The sequence below is a fragment of the Coturnix japonica genome, chromosome 3, assembly GCF_054131305.1.
Source record: "Coturnix japonica strain WE chromosome 3, WE-NBRP24, whole genome shotgun sequence".
Taxonomy (NCBI): domain Eukaryota; kingdom Metazoa; phylum Chordata; class Aves; order Galliformes; family Phasianidae; genus Coturnix; species Coturnix japonica.
Genome location: NC_140665.1, coordinates 73,910,785 through 73,934,724, shown reverse-complemented (window position 1 = coordinate 73,934,724; position 23,940 = coordinate 73,910,785). Strand labels below are relative to the sequence as shown.

Below are 23,940 nucleotides of genomic sequence, written 5' to 3'. Positions count from 1 at the left end.
TTCCGGCCCAAGTGCAAAACCTTGCACTTTGCCGTGTTGAACCTCATTAGTTTCACCTCCAGCCTGTCGAGGTCCCTCTGAATGACATCCCTTCTTTCCGCCGTACCGACCGCAGCACTCAGCTCGGTGCCATCAGCGCACTTGGGCAGCGCCGTGGCTGGGTTGGTTAAAGCGCCTGTCTAGTAAACGGGAGCTCGTGGGTTCGAATCTTTCGGATGAGCCAAGGAGAGGCGGGGAAGGCAGGGGGCGGGGCTAGCGGCGTGGGGGCGGAGCTAGGACGGAGCTCGCAGCCAAGGGGCGGAGCTATGCCTGACCCTTAAAGCGCCGGAGATGTAGCTCAGTGGTAAGTGCGCATGCTCGGTAAGTATGAGCACCCGGGTTCGATCCCCGGCATCTCCATGGAAGGCGCGCATTGTTTTTAATCGCTTCTCGGCCTTTTGGCTAACATCAAGTGTAGTGTAGTCACGGAAGAGCTGATGTACTTTAACTTTCATGCAAGGAATTGCATTTGATATAATTGGAAAAATTATTGAACTAGTTCACTATTGAAAACTATTTTCAGTGTTAAAACTACTGAACTTTCTTCACTAGGAGAGTGGTGAGGCCCTGGAACAGGCTGCCCAGGGAGGTTGTGGATGCCCCGTCCTTGGAGGTGTTCAAGGCCAGGTTGGACGGGGCCCTGGGCAACCTGATCTAGTAAAGGTGTATGTTTGGTGAATGTGTATGTTTGCTACATGATTTTGTTAGCTATCCAACTAGATAAACCTAATAACTTGCTTCTGGCCTATTCCCTAGTGTAGCCACCAAGTCCCTCCTTTACCTAGCCACCAATTTCCCCAAAATATAATCAGAGATTCATTAAGGTTGGAAGAGAGCACCAAGATAATCTCTTTAGACCAACCATCAACACATCACCACCATGTCAACTAAACAAACCATATTCCTCAATGCCAAATCTACCCTTCTCTTGAACACCTCCAGGGATGATGCTGACTCCACCATTTCACTGAGCAGCCTGTTCCAATGGGCTACCACTGTGAGTGGTAGTGTTTCCTAATATCCAACCTGAACCTGCTTGCCTGGCAGGGCCACCAAACATACACATTTACTAAATCAGGTTGCCCAGGGCCCCGTCCAACCTGGCCTTGGACACCTCCAGGGACGGGGCATCCACAACCTCCCTGGGCAGCCTGTTCCAGGGCCTAACCACTCTCCTAGTGAAGAACTTCCCCCTAACATCCAACCTAAATCTTCCCTCCTTTAACTTAAAACTATTTCCCCGTGTCCTGCTATTGTCAGCCCATTCAAAGAGTTTACTCCCCACAGCAAGGAAGACATTGAAGTGCTAAGGTCTGTCCAGAAGCTGGTAAAGGGTCTGGAGCACAAGTCTTGCAGGGATAGTTCCATTTGGAGAACAGGAAGCTCAGGAGACTTTATTGCTCTCTATAATTCCCTTAAATGAGGTTGTGGTGTGGTGGGAGTCAGCCAGCTCTCCCAGGTAACAGCAATAGGACAAGAAGGAATGGCCTCACATTGTGCCAGGGCAAGTTCAAGTTGGATATCAGGATAACTTCTTAGAAAGAGTGGTGAGTGGTGAGGGATGCAGTGGAGTCACTGTCTCTGGTGATGGTTGAGAACCATGTGCATGTGGCACTGAGGGATACTGTTTGTGGACATTCAGATCTGCAGGTAGAGAGGACAGCATTCTCCTATTGCCTGAAGTCACCATCCATGGGCAGGGCTGCCCCCCATCAGCTCAGCTGCCCAGGTTCCATCCAACCTGGCCTCCGGCCCCTCCAGAGATGGGGCACCCACAGCTCTCTGGGCCGCTGCGCCAACTCCTCACCGCCCTCTGAGTAAAGAACTTCCTCCTCACATCTAACTCAAGCCACCCTCTCTCTGTTTAAAGCCATTCTCCCATGTCCTATCACTCTACCTAAGCAGTTGCTCCCCGTATTAAGTGGACCTCTATACACTGCTGTCTTCTGGGTAGGAATTAAATCTCAGGAGCATTTTGTAACAAAAATAAGGGCAGAGACACACTGCTCCAGTTGAAAACACAGGGTGTGTGGCTGTACTCAGTTCCCTGTATCCCAGGGAACTGGGGGCCTTCCACAGCTTCCCCACTCCAGATGGGGCCTCACAAGAGCCGAGTAGAGAGGGACAATCACCTCCCTATCCCTGCCGACCACCCCTCTCCTGATGGAGCCCAGGATCCCATTTGCATTCCGGGCTGCCAGAGCGCACTGCTGGCTCACGTTGAGCCTTTCGTCCATCAGGACCCCCAGGTCTTTCTCTGCCGAGCTGCTCTCAAGGACCACTCCTCCCAGCCTGTACAGGTGCCTGGGCTTCTTCCGGCCCAAGTGCAAAACCTTGCACTTTGCCGTGTTGAACCTCATTAGTTTCACCTCCAGCCTGTCGAGGTCCCTCTGAATGACATCCCTTCTTTCCGCCGTACCGACCGCAGCACTCAGCTCGGTGCCATCAGCGCACTTGGGCAGCGCCGTGGCTGGGTTGGTTAAAGCGCCTGTCTAGTAAACAGGAGCTCGTGGGTTCGAATCTTTCGGATGAGCCAAGGAGAGGCGGGGAAGGCAGGGGGCGGGGCTAGCGGCGTGGGGGCGGAGCTAGGACGGAGCTCGCAGCCAAGGGGCGGAGCTATGCCTGACCCTTAAAGCGCCGGAGATGTAGCTCAGTGGTAAGTGCGCATGCTCGGTAAGTATGAGCACCCGGGTTCGATCCCCGGCATCTCCATGGAAGGCGCGCATTGTTTTTAATCGCTTCTCGGCCTTTTGGCTAACATCAAGTGTAGTGTAGTCACGGAAGAGCTGATGTGTAGTTTAACTTTCATGCAAGGAATTGCATTTGATATAATTGGAAAAATTATTGAACTAGTTCACTATTGAAAACTATTTTCAGTGTTAAAACTACTGAACTTTCTTCACCAGGAGAGTGGTGAGGCCCTGGAACAGGCTGCCCAGGGAGGTTGTGGATGCCCCGTCCTTGGAGGTGTTCAAGGCCAGGTTGGACGGGGCCCTGGGCAACCTGATCTAGTAAAGGTGTGTGTTTGGTGAATGTGTATGTTTGCTACATGATTTTGTTAGCTATCCAACTAGATAAACCTAATAACTTGCTTCTGGCCTATTCCCTAGTGTAGCCACCAAGTCCCTCCTTTACCTAGCCACTAATTTCCCCAAAATATAATCAGAGATTCATTAAGGTTGGAAGAGAGCACCAAGATAATCTCTTTAGACCAACCATCAACACATCACCACCATGTCAACTAAACAAACCATATTCCTCAATGCCAAATCTACCCTTCTCTTGAACACCTCCAGGGATGCTGACTCCACCATTTCACTGAGCAGCCTGTTCCAATGGGCTACCACTGTGAGTGGTAGTGTTTCCTAATATCCAACCTGAACCTGCTTGCCTGGCAGGGCCACCAAACATACACATTTACTAAATCAGGTTGCCCAGGGCCCCGTCCAACCTGGTCTTGAACACCTCCAAGGACGGGGCATCCACAACCTCCCTGGGCAGCCTGTTCCAGGGCCTAACCACTCTACTAGTGAAGAACTTCCCCCTAACATCCAACCTAAATCTTCCCTCTTTTAACTTAAAACTATGTCCCCGTGTCCTGCTATTGTCAGCCCATTCAAAGAGTTTACTCCCCGCAACAAGGAAGACATTGAAGTGCTAAGGTCTGTCCAGAAGCTGGTAAAGGGTCTGGAGCACAGGTCTTGCAGGGATAGTTCCATTTGGAGAACAGGAAGCTCAGGAGACTTTATTGCTCTCTATAATTCCCTTAAATGAGGTTGTGGTGTGGTGGGAGTCAGCCAGCTCTCCCAGGTAACAGCAATAGGACAAGAAGGAATGGCCTCACATTGTGCCAGGGCAAGTTCAAGTTGGATATCAGGATAACTTCTTAGAAAGAGTGGTGAGTGGTGAGGGACGCAGTGGAGTCACTGTCTCTGGTGATGGTTGAGAACCATGTGCATGTGGCACTGAGGGATACTGTTTGTGGACATTCAGATCTGCAGGTAGAGAGGACAGCATTCTCCTATTGCCTGAAGTCGCCATCCATGGGCAGGGCTGCCCCCCATCAGCTCAGCTGCCCAGGTTCCATCCAACCTGGCCTCCAGCCCCTCCAGAGATGGGGCACCCGCAGCTCTCTGGGCGGCTGCGCAAACTCCTCACCGCCCTCTGAGTAAAGAACTTCCTCCTCACATCTAACTCAAGCCACCCTCTCTCTGTTTAAAGCCATTCTCCCATGTCCTATCACTCTACCTAAGCAGTTGCTCCCCATATTAAGTGGACCTCTATACACTGCTGTCTTCTGGGTAGGAATTAAATCTCAGGAGCATTTTGTAACAAAAATAAGGGCAGAGACACACTGCTCCAGTTGAAAACACAGGGTGTGTGGCTGTACTCAGTTCCCTGTATCCCAGGGAACCGGGGGCCTTCCACAGCTTCCCCACTCCAGATGGGGCCTCACAAGAGCCGAGTAGAGAGGGACAATCACCTCCCTATCCCTGCCGACCACCCCTCTCCTGATGGAGCCCAGGATCCCATTTGCATTCCGGGCTGCCAGAGCGCACTGCTGGCTCATGTTGAGCCTTTCGTCCATCAGGGCCCCCAGGTCTTTCTCTGCCGAGCTGCTCTCAAGGACCACTCCTCCTCCCAGCCTGTACAGGTGCCTGGGCTTCTTCCGGCCCAAGTGCAAAACCTTGCACTTTGCCGTGTTGAACCTCATTAGTTTCACCTCCAGCCTGTCGAGGTCCCTCTGAATGACATCCCTTCTTTCCGCCGTATCGACCGCAGCACTCAGCTCGGTGCCATCAGCGCACTTGGGCAGCGCCGTGGCTGGGTTGGTTAAAGCGCCTGTCTAGTAAACGGGAGCTCGTGGGTTCGAATCTTTCGGATGAGCCAAGGAGAGGCGGGGAAGGCAGGGGGCGGGGCTAGCGGCGTGGGGGCGGAGCTAGGACGGAGCTCGCAGCCAAGGGGCGGAGCTATGCCTGACCCTTAAAGCGCCGGAGATGTAGCTCAGTGGTAAGTGCGCATGCTCGGTAAGTATGAGCACCCGGGTTCGATCCCCGGCATCTCCATGGAAGGCGCGCATTGTTTTTAATCGCTTCTCGGCCTTTTGGCTAACATCAAGTGTAGTGTAGTCACGGAAGAGCTGATGTACTTTAACTTTCATGCAAGGAATTGCATTTGATATAATTGGAAAAATTATTGAACTAGTTCACTATTGAAAACTATTTTCAGTGTTAAAACTACTGAACTTTCTTCACTAGGAGAGTGGTGAGGCCCTGGAACAGGCTGCCCAGGGAGGTTGTGGATGCCCCGTCCTTGGAGGTGTTCAAGGCCAGGTTGGACGGGGCCCTGGGCAACCTGATCTAGTAAAGGTGTATGTTTGGTGAATGTGTATGTTTGCTACATGATTTTGTTAGCTATCCAACTAGATAAACCTAATAACTTGCTTCTGGCCTATTCCCTAGTGTAGCCACCAAGTCCCTCCTTTACCTAGCCACCAATTTCCCCAAAATATAATCAGAGATTCATTAAGGTTGGAAGAGAGCACCAAGATAATCTCTTTAGACCAACCATCAACACATCACCACCATGTCAACTAAACAAACCATATTCCTCAATGCCAAATCTACCCTTCTCTTGAACACCTCCAGGGATGATGCTGACTCCACCATTTCACTGAGCAGCCTGTTCCAATGGGCTACCACTGTGAGTGGTAGTGTTTCCTAATATCCAACCTGAACCTGCTTGCCTGGCAGGGCCACCAAACATACACATTTACTAAATCAGGTTGCCCAGGGCCCCGTCCAACCTGGCCTTGGACACCTCCAGGGACGGGGCATCCACAACCTCCCTGGGCAGCCTGTTCCAGGGCCTAACCACTCTCCTAGTGAAGAACTTCCCCCTAACATCCAACCTAAATCTTCCCTCCTTTAACTTAAAACTATTTCCCCGTGTCCTGCTATTGTCAGCCCATTCAAAGAGTTTACTCCCCACAGCAAGGAAGACATTGAAGTGCTAAGGTCTGTCCAGAAGCTGGTAAAGGGTCTGGAGCACAAGTCTTGCAGGGATAGTTCCATTTGGAGAACAGGAAGCTCAGGAGACTTTATTGCTCTCTATAATTCCCTTAAATGAGGTTGTGGTGTGGTGGGAGTCAGCCAGCTCTCCCAGGTAACAGCAATAGGACAAGAAGGAATGGCCTCACATTGTGCCAGGGCAAGTTCAAGTTGGATATCAGGATAACTTCTTAGAAAGAGTGGTGAGTGGTGAGGGACGCAGTGGAGTCACTGTCTCTGGTGATGGTTGAGAACCATGTGCATGTGGCACTGAGGGATACTGTTTGTGGACATTCAGATCTGCAGGTAGAGAGGACAGCATTCTCCTATTGCCTGAAGTCACCATCCATGGGCAGGGCTGCCCCCCATCAGCTCAGCTGCCCAGGTTCCATCCAACCTGGCCTCCGGCCCCTCCAGAGATGGGGCACCCACAGCTCTCTGGGCAGCTGCGCCAACTCCTCACCGCCCTCTGAGTAAAGAACTTCCTCCTCACATCTAACTCAAGCCACCCTCTCTCTGTTTAAAGCCATTCTCCCATGTCCTATCACTCTACCTAAGCAGTTGCTCCCCGTATTAAGTGGACCTCTATACACTGCTGTCTTCTGGGTAGGAATTAAATCTCAGGAGCATTTTGTAACAAAAATAAGGGCAGAGACACACTGCTCCAGTTGAAAACACAGGGTGTGTGGCTGTACTCAGTTCCCTGTATCCCAGGGAACTGGGGGCCTTCCACAGCTTCCCCACTCCAGATGGGGCCTCACAAGAGCCGAGTAGAGAGGGACAATCACCTCCCTATCCCTGCCGACCACCCCTCTCCTGATGGAGCCCAGGATCCCATTTGCATTCCGGGCTGCCAGAGCGCACTGCTGGCTCACGTTGAGCCTTTCGTCCATCAGGACCCCCAGGTCTTTCTCTGCCGAGCTGCTCTCAAGGACCACTCCTCCCAGCCTGTACAGGTGCCTGGGCTTCTTCCGGCCCAAGTGCAAAACCTTGCACTTTGCCGTGTTGAACCTCATTAGTTTCACCTCCAGCCTGTCGAGGTCCCTCTGAATGACATCCCTTCTTTCCGCCGTATCGACCGCAGCACTCAGCTCGGTGCCATCAGCGCACTTGGGCAGCGCCGTGGCTGGGTTGGTTAAAGCGCCTGTCTAGTAAACGGGAGCTCGTGGGTTCGAATCTTTCGGATGAGCCAAGGAGAGGCGGGGAAGGCAGGGGGCGGGGCTAGCGGCGTGGGGGCGGAGCTAGGACGGAGCTCGCAGCCAAGGGGCGGAGCTATGCCTGACCCTTAAAGCGCCGGAGATGTAGCTCAGTGGTAAGTGCGCATGCTCGGTAAGTATGAGCACCCGGGTTCGATCCCCGGCATCTCCATGGAAGGCGCGCATTGTTTTTAATCGCTTCTCGGCCTTTTGGCTAACATCAAGTGTAGTGTAGTCACGGAAGAGCTGATGTGTAGTTTAACTTTCATGCAAGGAATTGCATTTGATATAATTGGAAAAATTATTGAACTAGTTCACTATTGAAAACTATTTTCAGTGTTAAAACTACTGAACTTTCTTCACCAGGAGAGTGGTGAGGCCCTGGAACAGGCTGCCCAGGGAGGTTGTGGATGCCCCGTCCTTGGAGGTGTTCAAGGCCAGGTTGGACGGGGCCCTGGGCAACCTGATCTAGTAAAGGTGTGTGTTTGGTGAATGTGTATGTTTGCTACATGATTTTGTTAGCTATCCAACTAGATAAACCTAATAACTTGCTTCTGGCCTATTCCCTAGTGTAGCCACCAAGTCCCTCCTTTACCTAGCCACTAATTTCCCCAAAATATAATCAGAGATTCATTAAGGTTGGAAGAGAGCACCAAGATAATCTCTTTAGACCAACCATCAACACATCACCACCATGTCAACTAAACAAACCATATTCCTCAATGCCAAATCTACCCTTCTCTTGAACACCTCCAGGGATGCTGACTCCACCATTTCACTGAGCAGCCTGTTCCAATGGGCTACCACTGTGAGTGGTAGTGTTTCCTAATATCCAACCTGAACCTGCTTGCCTGGCAGGGCCACCAAACATACACATTTACTAAATCAGGTTGCCCAGGGCCCCGTCCAACCTGGTCTTGAACACCTCCAAGGACGGGGCATCCACAACCTCCCTGGGCAGCCTGTTCCAGGGCCTAACCACTCTACTAGTGAAGAACTTCCCCCTAACATCCAACCTAAATCTTCCCTCTTTTAACTTAAAACTATGTCCCCGTGTCCTGCTATTGTCAGCCCATTCAAAGAGTTTACTCCCCACAGCAAGGAAGACATTGAAGTGCTAAGGTCTGTCCAGAAGCTGGTAAAGGGTCTGGAGCACAGGTCTTGCAGAGATAGTTCCATTTGGAGAACAGGAAGCTCAGGAGACTTTATTGCTCTCTATAATTCCCTTAAATGAGGTTGTGGTGTGGTGGGAGTCAGCCTTCTCTCCCAGGTAACAGCAATAGGACAAGAAGGAATGGCCTCACATTGTGCCAGGGCAAGTTCAAGTTGGATATCAGGATAACTTCTTAGAAAGAGTGGTGAGTGGTGAGGGACGCAGTGGAGTCACTGTCTCTGGTGATGGTTGAGAACCATGTGCATGTGGCACTGAGGGATACTGTTTGTGGACATTCAGATCTGCAGGTAGAGAGGACAGCATTCTCCTATTGCCTGAAGTCGCCATCCATGGGCAGGGCTGCCCCCCATCAGCTCAGCTGCCCAGGTTCCATCCAACCTGGCCTCCAGCCCCTCCAGAGATGGGGCACCCGCAGCTCTCTGGGCAGCTGCGCCAACTCCTCACCGCCCTCTGAGTAAAGAACTTCCTCCTCACATCTAACTCAAGCCACCCTCTCTCTGTTTAAAGCCATTCTCCCATGTCCTATCACTCTACCTAAGCAGTTGCTCCCCATATTAAGTGGACCTCTATACACTGCTGTCTTCTGGGTAGGAATTAAATCTCAGGAGCATTTTGTAACAAAAATAAGGGCAGAGACACACTGCTCCAGTTGAAAACACAGGGTGTGTGGCTGTACTCAGTTCCCTGTATCCCAGGGAACCGGGGGCCTTCCACAGCTTCCCCACTCCAGATGGGGCCTCACAAGAGCCGAGTAGAGAGGGACAATCACCTCCCTATCCCTGCCGACCACCCCTCTCCTGATGGAGCCCAGGATCCCATTTGCATTCCGGGCTGCCAGAGCGCACTGCTGGCTCATGTTGAGCCTTTCGTCCATCAGGGCCCCCAGGTCTTTCTCTGCCGAGCTGCTCTCAAGGACCACTCCTCCCAGCCTGTACAGGTGCCTGGGCTTCTTCCGGCCCAAGTGCAAAACCTTGCACTTTGCCGTGTTGAACCTCATTAGTTTCACCTCCAGCCTGTCGAGGTCCCTCTGAATGACATCCCTTCTTTCCGCCGTATCGACCGCAGCACTCAGCTCGGTGCCATCAGCGCACTTGGGCAGCGCCGTGGCTGGGTTGGTTAAAGCGCCTGTCTAATAAACGGGAGCTCGTGGGTTCGAATCTTTCGGATGAGCCAAGGAGAGGCGGGGAAGGCAGGGGGCGGGGCTAGCGGCGTGGGGGCGGAGCTAGGACGGAGCTCGCAGCCAAGGGGCGGAGCTATGCCTGACCCTTAAAGCGCCGGAGATGTAGCTCAGTGGTAAGTGCGCATGCTCGGTAAGTATGAGCACCCGGGTTCGATCCCCGGCATCTCCATGGAAGGCGCGCATTGTTTTTAATCGCTTCTCGGCCTTTTGGCTAACATCAAGTGTAGTGTAGTCACGGAAGAGCTGATGTGTAGTTTAACTTTCATGCAAGGAATTGCATTTGATATAATTGGAAAAATTATTGAACTAGTTCACTATTGAAAACTATTTTCAGTGTTAAAACTACTGAACTTTCTTCACCAGGAGAGTGGTGAGGCCCTGGAACAGGCTGCCCAGGGAGGTTGTGGATGCCCCGTCCTTGGAGGTGTTCAAGGCCAGGTTGGACGGGGCCCTGGGCAACCTGATCTAGTAAAGGTGTGTGTTTGGTGAATGTGTATGTTTGCTACATGATTTTGTTAGCTATCCAACTAGATAAACCTAATAACTTGCTTCTGGCCTATTCCCTAGTGTAGCCACCAAGTCCCTCCTTTACCTAGCCACTAATTTCCCCAAAATATAATCAGAGATTCATTAAGGTTGGAAGAGAGCACCAAGATAATCTCTTTAGACCAACCATCAACACATCACCACCATGTCAACTAAACAAACCATATTCCTCAATGCCAAATCTACCCTTCTCTTGAACACCTCCAGGGATGCTGACTCCACCATTTCACTGAGCAGCCTGTTCCAATGGGCTACCACTGTGAGTGGTAGTGTTTCCTAATATCCAACCTGAACCTGCTTGCCTGGCAGGGCCACCAAACATACACATTTACTAAATCAGGTTGCCCAGGGCCCCGTCCAACCTGGTCTTGAACACCTCCAAGGACGGGGCATCCACAACCTCCCTGGGCAGCCTGTTCCAGGGCCTAACCACTCTACTAGTGAAGAACTTCCCCCTAACATCCAACCTAAATCTTCCCTCTTTTAACTGAAAACTATGTCCCCGTGTCCTGCTATTGTCAGCCCATTCAAAGAGTTTACTCCCCACAGCAAGGAAGACATTGAAGTGCTAAGGTCTGTCCAGAAGCTGGTAAAGGGTCTGGAGCACAGGTCTTGCAGAGATAGTTCCATTTGGAGAACAGGAAGCTCAGGAGACTTTATTGCTCTCTATAATTCCCTTAAATGAGGTTGTGGTGTGGTGGGAGTCAGCCTTCTCTCCCAGGTAACAGCAATAGGACAAGAAGGAATGGCCTCACATTGTGCCAGGGCAAGTTCAAGTTGGATATCAGGATAACTTCTTAGAAAGAGTGGTGAGTGGTGAGGGACGCAGTGGAGTCACTGTCTCTGGTGATGGTTGAGAACCATGTGCATGTGGCACTGAGGGATACTGTTTGTGGACATTCAGATCTGCAGGTAGAGAGGACAGCATTCTCCTATTGCCTGAAGTCGCCATCCATGGGCAGGGCTGCCCCCCATCAGCTCAGCTGCCCAGGTTCCATCCAACCTGGCCTCCAGCCCCTCCAGAGATGGGGCACCCGCAGCTCTCTGGGCAGCTGCGCCAACTCCTCACCGCCCTCTGAGTAAAGAACTTCCTCCTCACATCTAACTCAAGCCACCCTCTCTCTGTTTAAAGCCATTCTCCCATGTCCTATCACTCTACCTAAGCAGTTGCTCCCCATATTAAGTGGACCTCTATACACTGCTGTCTTCTGGGTAGGAATTAAATCTCAGGAGCATTTTGTAACAAAAATAAGGGCAGAGACACACTGCTCCAGTTGAAAACACAGGGTGTGTGGCTGTACTCAGTTCCCTGTATCCCAGGGAACCGGGGGCCTTCCACAGCTTCCCCACTCCAGATGGGGCCTCACAAGAGCCGAGTAGAGAGGGACAATCACCTCCCTATCCCTGCCGACCACCCCTCTCCTGATGGAGCCCAGGATCCCATTTGCATTCCGGGCTGCCAGAGCGCACTGCTGGCTCATGTTGAGCCTTTCGTCCATCAGGGCCCCCAGGTCTTTCTCTGCCGAGCTGCTCTCAAGGACCACTCCTCCTCCCAGCCTGTACAGGTGCCTGGGCTTCTTCCGGCCCAAGTGCAAAACCTTGCACTTTGCCGTGTTGAACCTCATTAGTTTCACCTCCAGCCTGTCGAGGTCCCTCTGAATGACATCCCTTCTTTCCGCCGTATCGACCGCAGCACTCAGCTCGGTGCCATCAGCGCACTTGGGCAGCGCCGTGGCTGGGTTGGTTAAAGCGCCTGTCTAGTAAACGGGAGCTCGTGGGTTCGAATCTTTCGGATGAGCCAAGGAGAGGCGGGGAAGGCAGGGGGCGGGGCTAGCGGCGTGGGGGCGGAGCTAGGACGGAGCTCGCAGCCAAGGGGCGGAGCTATGCCTGACCCTTAAAGCGCCGGAGATGTAGCTCAGTGGTAAGTGCGCATGCTCGGTAAGTATGAGCACCCGGGTTCGATCCCCGGCATCTCCATGGAGGGCGCGCATTGTTTTTAATCGCTTCTCGGCCTTTTGGCTAACATCAAGTGTAGTGTAGTCACGGAAGAGCTGATGTGTAGTTTAACTTTCATGCAAGGAATTGCATTTGATATAATTGGAAAAATTATTGAACTAGTTCACTATTGAAAACTATTTTCAGTGTTAAAACTACTGAACTTTCTTCACCAGGAGAGTGGTGAGGCCCTGGAACAGGCTGCCCAGGGAGGTTGTGGATGCCCCGTCCTTGGAGGTGTTCAAGGCCAGGTTGGACGGGGCCCTGGGCAACCTGATCTAGTAAAGGTGTGTGTTTGGTGAATGTGTATGTTTGCTACATGATTTTGTTAGCTATCCAACTAGATAAACCTAATAACTTGCTTCTGGCCTATTCCCTAGTGTAGCCACCAAGTCCCTCCTTTACCTAGCCACTAATTTCCCCAAAATATAATCAGAGATTCATTAAGGTTGGAAGAGAGCACCAAGATAATCTCTTTAGACCAACCATCAACACATCACCACCATGTCAACTAAACAAACCATATTCCTCAATGCCAAATCTACCCTTCTCTTGAACACCTCCAGGGATGCTGACTCCACCATTTCACTGAGCAGCCTGTTCCAATGGGCTACCACTGTGAGTGGTAGTGTTTCCTAATATCCAACCTGAACCTGCTTGCCTGGCAGGGCCACCAAACATACACATTTACTAAATCAGGTTGCCCAGGGCCCCGTCCAACCTGGTCTTGAACACCTCCAAGGACGGGGCATCCACAACCTCCCTGGGCAGCCTGTTCCAGGGCCTAACCACTCTACTAGTGAAGAACTTCCCCCTAACATCCAACCTAAATCTTCCCTCTTTTAACTTAAAACTATGTCCCCGTGTCCTGCTATTGTCAGCCCATTCAAAGAGTTTACTCCCCACAGCAAGGAAGACATTGAAGTGCTAAGGTCTGTCCAGAAGCTGGTAAAGGGTCTGGAGCACAGGTCTTGCAGGGATAGTTCCATTTGGAGAACAGGAAGCTCAGGAGACTTTATTGCTCTCTATAATTCCCTTAAATGAGGTTGTGGTGTGGTGGGAGTCAGCCAGCTCTCCCAGGTAACAGCAATAGGACAAGAAGGAATGGCCTCACATTGTGCCAGGGCAAGTTCAAGTTGGATATCAGGATAACTTCTTAGAAAGAGTGGTGAGTGGTGAGGGACGCAGTGGAGTCACTGTCTCTGGTGATGGTTGAGAACCATGTGCATGTGGCACTGAGGGATACTGTTTGTGGACATTCAGATCTGCAGGTAGAGAGGACAGCATTCTCCTATTGCCTGAAGTCGCCATCCATGGGCAGGGCTGCCCCCCATCAGCTCAGCTGCCCAGGTTCCATCCAACCTGGCCTCCAGCCCCTCCAGAGATGGGGCACCCGCAGCTCTCTGGGCAGCTGCGCCAACTCCTCACCGCCCTCTGAGTAAAGAACTTCCTCCTCACATCTAACTCAAGCCACCCTCTCTCTGTTTAAAGCCATTCTCCCATGTCCTATCACTCTACCTAAGCAGTTGCTCCCCATATTAAGTGGACCTCTATACACTGCTGTCTTCTGGGTAGGAATTAAATCTCAGGAGCATTTTGTAACAAAAATAAGGGCAGAGACACACTGCTCCAGTTGAAAACACAGGGTGTGTGGCTGTACTCAGTTCCCTGTATCCCAGGGAACCGGGGGCCTTCCACAGCTTCCCCACTCCAGATGGGGCCTCACAAGAGCCGAGTAGAGAGGGACAATCACCTCCCTATCCCTGCCGACCACCCCTCTCCTGATGGAGCCCAGGATCCCATTTGCATTCCGGGCTGCCAGAGCGCACTGCTGGCTCATGTTGAGCCTTTCGTCCATCAGGGCCCCCAGGTCTTTCTCTGCCGAGCTGCTCTCAAGGACCACTCCTCCCAGCCTGTACAGGTGCCTGGGCTTCTTCCGGCCCAAGTGCAAAACCTTGCACTTTGCCGTGTTGAACCTCATTAGTTTCACCTCCAGCCTGTCGAGGTCCCTCTGAATGACATCCCTTCTTTCCGCCGTACCGACCGCAGCACTCAGCTCGGTGCCATCAGCGCACTTGGGCAGCGCCGTGGCTGGGTTGGTTAAAGCGCCTGTCTAGTAAACAGGAGCTCGTGGGTTCGAATCTTTCGGATGAGCCAAGGAGAGGCGGGGAAGGCAGGGGGCGGGGCTAGCGGCGTGGGGGCGGAGCTAGGACGGAGCTCGCAGCCAAGGGGCGGAGCTATGCCTGACCCTTAAAGCGCCGGAGATGTAGCTCAGTGGTAAGTGCGCATGCTCGGTAAGTATGAGCACCCGGGTTCGATCCCCGGCATCTCCATGGAAGGCGCGCATTGTTTTTAATCGCTTCTCGGCCTTTTGGCTAACATCAAGTGTAGTGTAGTCACGGAAGAGCTGATGTGTAGTTTAACTTTCATGCAAGGAATTGCATTTGATATAATTGGAAAAATTATTGAACTAGTTCACTATTGAAAACTATTTTCAGTGTTAAAACTACTGAACTTTCTTCACCAGGAGAGTGGTGAGGCCCTGGAACAGGCTGCCCAGGGAGGTTGTGGATGCCCCGTCCTTGGAGGTGTTCAAGGCCAGGTTGGACGGGGCCCTGGGCAACCTGATCTAGTAAAGGTGTGTGTTTGGTGAATGTGTATGTTTGCTACATGATTTTGTTAGCTATCCAACTAGATAAACCTAATAACTTGCTTCTGGCCTATTCCCTAGTGTAGCCACCAAGTCCCTCCTTTACCTAGCCACTAATTTCCCCAAAATATAATCAGAGATTCATTAAGGTTGGAAGAGAGCACCAAGATAATCTCTTTAGACCAACCATCAACACATCACCACCATGTCAACTAAACAAACCATATTCCTCAATGCCAAATCTACCCTTCTCTTGAACACCTCCAGGGATGATGCTGACTCCACCATTTCACTGAGCAGCCTGTTCCAATGGGCTACCACTGTGAGTGGTAGTGTTTCCTAATATCCAACCTGAACCTGCTTGCCTGGCAGGGCCACCAAACATACACATTTACTAAATCAGGTTGCCCAGGGCCCCGTCCAACCTGGCCTTGGACACCTCCAGGGACGGGGCATCCACAACCTCCCTGGGCAGCCTGTTCCAGGGCCTAACCACTCTCCTAGTGAAGAACTTCCCCCTAACATCCAACCTAAATCTTCCCTCCTTTAACTTAAAACTATTTCCCCGTGTCCTGCTATTGTCAGCCCATTCAAAGAGTTTACTCCCCACAGCAAGGAAGACATTGAAGTGCTAAGGTCTGTCCAGAAGCTGGTAAAGGGTCTGGAGCACAAGTCTTGCAGGGATAGTTCCATTTGGAGAACAGGAAGCTCAGGAGACTTTATTGCTCTCTATAATTCCCTTAAATGAGGTTGTGGTGTGGTGGGAGTCAGCCAGCTCTCCCAGGTAACAGCAATAGGACAAGAAGGAATGGCCTCACATTGTGCCAGGGCAAGTTCAAGTTGGATATCAGGATAACTTCTTAGAAAGAGTGGTGAGTGGTGAGGGATGCAGTGGAGTCACTGTCTCTGGTGATGGTTGAGAACCATGTGCATGTGGCACTGAGGGATACTGTTTGTGGACATTCAGATCTGCAGGTAGAGAGGACAGCATTCTCCTATTGCCTGAAGTCACCATCCATGGGCAGGGCTGCCCCCCATCAGCTCAGCTGCCCAGGTTCCATCCAACCTGGCCTCCGGCCCCTCCAGAGATGGGGCACCCACAGCTCTCTGGGCCGCTGCGCCAACTCCTCACCGCCCTCTGAGTAAAGAACTTCCTCCTCACATCTAACTCAAGCCACCCTCTCTCTGTTTAAAGCCATTCTCCCATGTCCTATCACTCTACCTAAGCAGTTGCTCCCCGTATTAAGTGGACCTCTATACACTGCTGTCTTCTGGGTAGGAATTAAATCTCAGGAGCATTTTGTAACAAAAATAAGGGCAGAGACACACTGCTCCAGTTGAAAACACAGGGTGTGTGGCTGTACTCAGTTCCCTGTATCCCAGGGAACTGGGGGCCTTCCACAGCTTCCCCACTCCAGATGGGGCCTCACAAGAGCCGAGTAGAGAGGGACAATCACCTCCCTATCCCTGCCGACCACCCCTCTCCTGATGGAGCCCAGGATCCCATTTGCATTCCGGGCTGCCAGAGCGCACTGCTGGCTCACGTTGAGCCTTTCGTCCATCAGGACCCCCAGGTCTTTCTCTGCCGAGCTGCTCTCAAGGACCACTCCTCCCAGCCTGTACAGGTGCCTGGGCTTCTTCCGGCCCAAGTGCAAAACCTTGCACTTTGCCGTGTTGAACCTCATTAGTTTCACCTCCAGCCTGTCGAGGTCCCTCTGAATGACATCCCTTCTTTCCGCCGTATCGACCGCAGCACTCAGCTCGGTGCCGTCAGCGCACTTGGGCAGCGCCGTGGCTGGGTTGGTTAAAGCGCCTGTCTAGTAAACAGGAGCTCGTGGGTTCGAATCTTTCGGATGAGCCAAGGAGAGGCGGGGAAGGCAGGGGGCGGGGCTAGCGGCGTGGGGGCGGAGCTAGGACGGAGCTCGCAGCCAAGGGGCGGAGCTATGCCTGACCCTTAAAGCGCCGGAGATGTAGCTCAGTGGTAAGTGCGCATGCTCGGTAAGTATGAGCACCCGGGTTCGATCCCCGGCATCTCCATGGAAGGCGCGCATTGTTTTTAATCGCTTCTCGGCCTTTTGGCTAACATCAAGTGTAGTGTAGTCACGGAAGAGCTGATGTGTAGTTTAACTTTCATGCAAGGAATTGCATTTGATATAATTGGAAAAATTATTGAACTAGTTCACTATTGAAAACTATTTTCAGTGTTAAAACTACTGAACTTTCTTCACCAGGAGAGTGGTGAGGCCCTGGAACAGGCTGCCCAGGGAGGTTGTGGATGCCCCGTCCTTGGAGGTGTTCAAGGCCAGGTTGGACGGGGCCCTGGGCAACCTGATCTAGTAAAGGTGTGTGTTTGGTGAATGTGTATGTTTGCTACATGATTTTGTTAGCTATCCAACTAGATAAACCTAATAACTTGCTTCTGGCCTATTCCCTAGTGTAGCCACCAAGTCCCTCCTTTACCTAGCCACTAATTTCCCCAAAATATAATCAGAGATTCATTAAGGTTGGAAGAGAGCACCAAGATAATCTCTTTAGACCAACCATCAACACATCACCACCATGTCAACTAAACAAACCATATTCCTCAATGCCAAATCTACCCTTCTCTTGAACACCTCCAGGGATGCTGACTCCACCATTTCACTGAGCAGCCTGTTCCAATGGGCTACCACTGTGAGTGGTAGTGTTTCCTAATATCCAACCTGAACCTGCTTGCCTGGCAGGGCCACCAAACATACACATTTACTAAATCAGGTTGCCCAGGGCCCCGTCCAACCTGGTCTTGAACACCTCCAAGGACGGGGCATCCACAACCTCCCTGGGCAGCCTGTTCCAGGGCCTAACCACTCTACTAGTGAAGAACTTCCCCCTAACATCCAACCTAAATCTTCCCTCTTTTAACTTAAAACTATGTCCCCGTGTCCTGCTATTGTCAGCCCATTCAAAGAGTTTACTCCCCGCAACAAGGAAGACATTGAAGTGCTAAGGTCTGTCCAGAAGCTGGTAAAGGGTCTGGAGCACAGGTCTTGCAGGGATAGTTCCATTTGGAGAACAGGAAGCTCAGGAGACTTTATTGCTCTCTATAATTCCCTTAAATGAGGTTGTGGTGTGGTGGGAGTCAGCCAGCTCTCCCAGGTAACAGCAATAGGACAAGAAGGAATGGCCTCACATTGTGCCAGGGCAAGTTCAAGTTGGATATCAGGATAACTTCTTAGAAAGAGTGGTGAGTGGTGAGGGACGCAGTGGAGTCACTGTCTCTGGTGATGGTTGAGAACCATGTGCATGTGGCACTGAGGGATACTGTTTGTGGACATTCAGATCTGCAGGTAGAGAGGACAGCATTCTCCTATTGCCTGAAGTCGCCATCCATGGGCAGGGCTGCCCCCCATCAGCTCAGCTGCCCAGGTTCCATCCAACCTGGCCTCCAGCCCCTCCAGAGATGGGGCACCCGCAGCTCTCTGGGCGGCTGCGCAAACTCCTCACCGCCCTCTGAGTAAAGAACTTCCTCCTCACATCTAACTCAAGCCACCCTCTCTCTGTTTAAAGCCATTCTCCCATGTCCTATCACTCTACCTAAGCAGTTGCTCCCCATATTAAGTGGACCTCTATACACTGCTGTCTTCTGGGTAGGAATTAAATCTCAGGAGCATTTTGTAACAAAAATAAGGGCAGAGACACACTGCTCCAGTTGAAAACACAGGGTGTGTGGCTGTACTCAGTTCCCTGTATCCCAGGGAACCGGGGGCCTTCCACAGCTTCCCCACTCCAGATGGGGCCTCACAAGAGCCGAGTAGAGAGGGACAATCACCTCCCTATCCCTGCCGACCACCCCTCTCCTGATGGAGCCCAGGATCCCATTTGCATTCCGGGCTGCCAGAGCGCACTGCTGGCTCATGTTGAGCCTTTCGTCCATCAGGGCCCCCAGGTCTTTCTCTGCCGAGCTGCTCTCAAGGACCACTCCTCCTCCCAGCCTGTACAGGTGCCTGGGCTTCTTCCGGCCCAAGTGCAAAACCTTGCACTTTGCCGTGTTGAACCTCATTAGTTTCACCTCCAGCCTGTCGAGGTCCCTCTGAATGACATCCCTTCTTTCCGCCGTATCGACCGCAGCACTCAGCTCGGTGCCATCAGCGCACTTGGGCAGCGCCGTGGCTGGGTTGGTTAAAGCGCCTGTCTAGTAAACGGGAGCTCGTGGGTTCGAATCTTTCGGATGAGCCAAGGAGAGGCGGGGAAGGCAGGGGGCGGGGCTAGCGGCGTGGGGGCGGAGCTAGGACGGAGCTCGCAGCCAAGGGGCGGAGCTATGCCTGACCCTTAAAGCGCCGGAGATGTAGCTCAGTGGTAAGTGCGCATGCTCGGTAAGTATGAGCACCCGGGTTCGATCCCCGGCATCTCCATGGAAGGCGCGCATTGTTTTTAATCGCTTCTCGGCCTTTTGGCTAACATCAAGTGTAGTGTAGTCACGGAAGAGCTGATGTACTTTAACTTTCATGCAAGGAATTGCATTTGATATAATTGGAAAAATTATTGAACTAGTTCACTATTGAAAACTATTTTCAGTGTTAAAACTACTGAACTTTCTTCACTAGGAGAGTGGTGAGGCCCTGGAACAGGCTGCCCAGGGAGGTTGTGGATGCCCCGTCCTTGGAGGTGTTCAAGGCCAGGTTGGACGGGGCCCTGGGCAACCTGATCTAGTAAAGGTGTATGTTTGGTGAATGTGTATGTTTGCTACATGATTTTGTTAGCTATCCAACTAGATAAACCTAATAACTTGCTTCTGGCCTATTCCCTAGTGTAGCCACCAAGTCCCTCCTTTACCTAGCCACCAATTTCCCCAAAATATAATCAGAGATTCATTAAGGTTGGAAGAGAGCACCAAGATAATCTCTTTAGACCAACCATCAACACATCACCACCATGTCAACTAAACAAACCATATTCCTCAATGCCAAATCTACCCTTCTCTTGAACACCTCCAGGGATGATGCTGACTCCACCATTTCACTGAGCAGCCTGTTCCAATGGGCTACCACTGTGAGTGGTAGTGTTTCCTAATATCCAACCTGAACCTGCTTGCCTGGCAGGGCCACCAAACATACACATTTACTAAATCAGGTTGCCCAGGGCCCCGTCCAACCTGGCCTTGGACACCTCCAGGGACGGGGCATCCACAACCTCCCTGGGCAGCCTGTTCCAGGGCCTAACCACTCTCCTAGTGAAGAACTTCCCCCTAACATCCAACCTAAATCTTCCCTCCTTTAACTTAAAACTATTTCCCCGTGTCCTGCTATTGTCAGCCCATTCAAAGAGTTTACTCCCCACAGCAAGGAAGACATTGAAGTGCTAAGGTCTGTCCAGAAGCTGGTAAAGGGTCTGGAGCACAAGTCTTGCAGGGATAGTTCCATTTGGAGAACAGGAAGCTCAGGAGACTTTATTGCTCTCTATAATTCCCTTAAATGAGGTTGTGGTGTGGTGGGAGTCAGCCAGCTCTCCCAGGTAACAGCAATAGGACAAGAAGGAATGGCCTCACATTGTGCCAGGGCAAGTTCAAGTTGGATATCAGGATAACTTCTTAGAAAGAGTGGTGAGTGGTGAGGGACGCAGTGGAGTCACTGTCTCTGGTGATGGTTGAGAACCATGTGCATGTGGCACTGAGGGATACTGTTTGTGGACATTCAGATCTGCAGGTAGAGAGGACAGCATTCTCCTATTGCCTGAAGTCACCATCCATGGGCAGGGCTGCCCCCCATCAGCTCAGCTGCCCAGGTTCCATCCAACCTGGCCTCCGGCCCCTCCAGAGATGGGGCACCCACAGCTCTCTGGGCAGCTGCGCCAACTCCTCACCGCCCTCTGAGTAAAGAACTTCCTCCTCACATCTAACTCAAGCCACCCTCTCTCTGTTTAAAGCCATTCTCCCATGTCCTATCACTCTACCTAAGCAGTTGCTCCCCGTATTAAGTGGACCTCTATACACTGCTGTCTTCTGGGTAGGAATTAAATCTCAGGAGCATTTTGTAACAAAAATAAGGGCAGAGACACACTGCTCCAGTTGAAAACACAGGGTGTGTGGCTGTACTCAGTTCCCTGTATCCCAGGGAACTGGGGGCCTTCCACAGCTTCCCCACTCCAGATGGGGCCTCACAAGAGCCGAGTAGAGAGGGACAATCACCTCCCTATCCCTGCCGACCACCCCTCTCCTGATGGAGCCCAGGATCCCATTTGCATTCCGGGCTGCCAGAGCGCACTGCTGGCTCACGTTGAGCCTTTCGTCCATCAGGACCCCCAGGTCTTTCTCTGCCGAGCTGCTCTCAAGGACCACTCCTCCCAGCCTGTACAGGTGCCTGGGCTTCTTCCGGCCCAAGTGCAAAACCTTGCACTTTGCCGTGTTGAACCTCATTAGTTTCACCTCCAGCCTGTCGAGGTCCCTCTGAATGACATCCCTTCTTTCCGCCGTATCGACCGCAGCACTCAGCTCGGTGCCATCAGCGCACTTGGGCAGCGCCGTGGCTGGGTTGGTTAAAGCGCCTGTCTAGTAAACAGGAGCTCGTGGGTTCGAATCTTTCGGATGAGCCAAGGAGAGGCGGGGAAGGCAGGGGGCGGGGCTAGCGGCGTGGGGGCGGAGCTAGGACGGAGCTCGCAGCCAAGGGGCGGAGCTATGCCTGACCCTTAAAGCGCCGGAGATGTAGCTCAGTGGTAAGTGCGCATGCTCGGTAAGTATGAGCACCCGGGTTCGATCCCCGGCATCTCCATGGAAGGCGCGCATTGTTTTTAATCGCTTCTCGGCCTTTTGGCTAACATCAAGTGTAGTGTAGTCACGGAAGAGCTGATGTGTAGTTTAACTTTCATGCAAGGAATTGCATTTGATATAATTGGAAAAATTATTGAACTAGTTCACTATTGAAAACTATTTTCAGTGTTAAAACTACTGAACTTTCTTCACCAGGAGAGTGGTGAGGCCCTGGAACAGGCTGCCCAGGGAGGTTGTGGATGCCCCGTCCTTGGAGGTGTTCAAGGCCAGGTTGGACGGGGCCCTGGGCAACCTGATCTAGTAAAGGTGTGTGTTTGGTGAATGTGTATGTTTGCTACATGATTTTGTTAGCTATCCAACTAGATAAACCTAATAACTTGCTTCTGGCCTATTCCCTAGTGTAGCCACCAAGTCCCTCCTTTACCTAGCCACTAATTTCCCCAAAATATAATCAGAGATTCATTAAGGTTGGAAGAGAGCACCAAGATAATCTCTTTAGACCAACCATCAACACATCACCACCATGTCAACTAAACAAACCATATTCCTCAATGCCAAATCTACCCTTCTCTTGAACACCTCCAGGGATGCTGACTCCACCATTTCACTGAGCAGCCTGTTCCAATGGGCTACCACTGTGAGTGGTAGTGTTTCCTAATATCCAACCTGAACCTGCTTGCCTGGCAGGGCCACCAAACATACACATTTACTAAATCAGGTTGCCCAGGGCCCCGTCCAACCTGGTCTTGAACACCTCCAAGGACGGGGCATCCACAACCTCCCTGGGCAGCCTGTTCCAGGGCCTAACCACTCTACTAGTGAAGAACTTCCCCCTAACATCCAACCTAAATCTTCCCTCTTTTAACTTAAAACTATGTCCCCGTGTCCTGCTATTGTCAGCCCATTCAAAGAGTTTACTCCCCGCAACAAGGAAGACATTGAAGTGCTAAGGTCTGTCCAGAAGCTGGTAAAGGGTCTGGAGCACAGGTCTTGCAGGGATAGTTCCATTTGGAGAACAGGAAGCTCAGGAGACTTTATTGCTCTCTATAATTCCCTTAAATGAGGTTGTGGTGTGGTGGGAGTCAGCCAGCTCTCCCAGGTAACAGCAATAGGACAAGAAGGAATGGCCTCACATTGTGCCAGGGCAAGTTCAAGTTGGATATCAGGATAACTTCTTAGAAAGAGTGGTGAGTGGTGAGGGACGCAGTGGAGTCACTGTCTCTGGTGATGGTTGAGAACCATGTGCATGTGGCACTGAGGGATACTGTTTGTGGACATTCAGATCTGCAGGTAGAGAGGACAGCATTCTCCTATTGCCTGAAGTCGCCATCCATGGGCAGGGCTGCCCCCCATCAGCTCAGCTGCCCAGGTTCCATCCAACCTGGCCTCCAGCCCCTCCAGAGATGGGGCACCCGCAGCTCTCTGGGCGGCTGCGCAAACTCCTCACCGCCCTCTGAGTAAAGAACTTCCTCCTCACATCTAACTCAAGCCACCCTCTCTCTGTTTAAAGCCATTCTCCCATGTCCTATCACTCTACCTAAGCAGTTGCTCCCCATATTAAGTGGACCTCTATACACTGCTGTCTTCTGGGTAGGAATTAAATCTCAGGAGCATTCTGTAACTAAAATAAGGGCAGAGACACACTGCTCCAGTTGAAAACACAGGGTGTGTGGCTGTACTCAGTTCCCTGTATCCCAGGGAACCGGGGGCCTTCCACAGCTTCCCCACTCCAGATGGGGCCTCACAAGAGCCGAGTAGAGAGGGACAATCACCTCCCTATCCCTGCCGACCACCCCTCTCCTGATGGAGCCCAGGATCCCATTTGCATTCCGGGCTGCCAGAGCGCACTGCTGGCTCATGTTGAGCCTTTCGTCCATCAGGGCCCCCAGGTCTTTCTCTGCCGAGCTGCTCTCAAGGACCACTCCTCCTCCCAGCCTGTACAGGTGCCTGGGCTTCTTCCGGCCCAAGTGCAAAACCTTGCACTTTGCCGTGTTGAACCTCATTAGTTTCACCTCCAGCCTGTCGAGGTCCCTCTGAATGACATCCCTTCTTTCCGCCGTATCGACCGCAGCACTCAGCTCGGTGCCATCAGCGCACTTGGGCAGCGCCGTGGCTGGGTTGGTTAAAGCGCCTGTCTAGTAAACGGGAGCTCGTGGGTTCGAATCTTTCGGATGAGCCAAGGAGAGGCGGGGAAGGCAGGGGGCGGGGCTAGCGGCGTGGGGGCGGAGCTAGGACGGAGCTCGCAGCCAAGGGGCGGAGCTATGCCTGACCCTTAAAGCGCCGGAGATGTAGCTCAGTGGTAAGTGCGCATGCTCGGTAAGTATGAGCACCCGGGTTCGATCCCCGGCATCTCCATGGAAGGCGCGCA

The 23,940-nt window shown here is 52.0% G+C and overlaps 9 non-coding genes across 9 annotated transcripts; all 9 read left to right on the top strand.

Moving 5' to 3' along the window:
- The first annotated feature begins 5,032 nt into the window (after positions 1-5,032).
- Positions 5,033-5,105, top strand: TRNAT-GGU (transfer RNA threonine (anticodon GGU)). Its single transcript has one exon. It is a non-coding gene; the product is annotated as a tRNA-Thr (tRNA).
- A 2,279-nt stretch (positions 5,106-7,384) lies between these two features.
- TRNAT-GGU (transfer RNA threonine (anticodon GGU)) lies at positions 7,385-7,457 on the top strand. Its single transcript has one exon. It is a non-coding gene; the product is annotated as a tRNA-Thr (tRNA).
- A 2,278-nt stretch (positions 7,458-9,735) lies between these two features.
- Positions 9,736-9,808, top strand: TRNAT-GGU (transfer RNA threonine (anticodon GGU)). The gene has a single exon. It is a non-coding gene; the product is annotated as a tRNA-Thr (tRNA).
- A 2,281-nt stretch (positions 9,809-12,089) lies between these two features.
- On the top strand, positions 12,090-12,162 carry TRNAT-GGU (transfer RNA threonine (anticodon GGU)). The gene has a single exon. It is a non-coding gene; the product is annotated as a tRNA-Thr (tRNA).
- A 2,278-nt stretch (positions 12,163-14,440) lies between these two features.
- On the top strand, positions 14,441-14,513 carry TRNAT-GGU (transfer RNA threonine (anticodon GGU)). Its single transcript has one exon. It is a non-coding gene; the product is annotated as a tRNA-Thr (tRNA).
- A 2,281-nt stretch (positions 14,514-16,794) lies between these two features.
- On the top strand, positions 16,795-16,867 carry TRNAT-GGU (transfer RNA threonine (anticodon GGU)). Its single transcript has one exon. It is a non-coding gene; the product is annotated as a tRNA-Thr (tRNA).
- Positions 16,868-19,148: 2,281 nt separating this feature from the next.
- TRNAT-GGU (transfer RNA threonine (anticodon GGU)) lies at positions 19,149-19,221 on the top strand. The gene has a single exon. It is a non-coding gene; the product is annotated as a tRNA-Thr (tRNA).
- Positions 19,222-21,500: 2,279 nt separating this feature from the next.
- TRNAT-GGU (transfer RNA threonine (anticodon GGU)) lies at positions 21,501-21,573 on the top strand. Its single transcript has one exon. It is a non-coding gene; the product is annotated as a tRNA-Thr (tRNA).
- Positions 21,574-23,854: 2,281 nt separating this feature from the next.
- On the top strand, positions 23,855-23,927 carry TRNAT-GGU (transfer RNA threonine (anticodon GGU)). The gene has a single exon. It is a non-coding gene; the product is annotated as a tRNA-Thr (tRNA).
- The last annotated feature ends 13 nt before the right edge of the window (positions 23,928-23,940 follow it).